This window comes from Buceros rhinoceros, unplaced genomic scaffold (assembly GCF_000710305.1).
Source record: "Buceros rhinoceros silvestris isolate BGI_N320 unplaced genomic scaffold, ASM71030v1 scaffold20740, whole genome shotgun sequence".
Classification (NCBI taxonomy): Eukaryota; Metazoa; Chordata; class Aves; order Bucerotiformes; family Bucerotidae; genus Buceros; species Buceros rhinoceros.
The window spans coordinates 2,007-2,214 of NW_010390419.1; the positions used below are offsets into that span (position 1 = coordinate 2,007).

Consider the following 208-nt stretch of genomic DNA (forward strand, 5'->3'; position numbering starts at 1 on the left):
CATGGGAGGAATTCGAACCGCTTGAGCCTGGCTGGCTTCGAAACCGTCAATTGCCTTCAAAACCCTTGTGCTGCAGGAGGGAGGGAGGAACCCAGCTGCTTTCTGGGTGCTCCCCCTTGATTCTTCATGACACACTTGGGCGGATGGGAAAACACCCACAATGGGGTCGGGCGGTGACCACTGGCCTTTCCCACCCCTCTGCAAACGC

General features: G+C 58.2%; 1 protein-coding gene across 1 annotated transcript in view; it reads right to left on the reverse strand.

The window, feature by feature from the left end:
- LOC104494941 (unconventional myosin-If-like) overlaps positions 1 to 208 on the reverse strand; it is a gene marked incomplete at both ends in the record, with an annotated part of 7,301 nt that overhangs the window by 2,000 nt on the left and 5,093 nt on the right. The window lies entirely within an intron of this gene.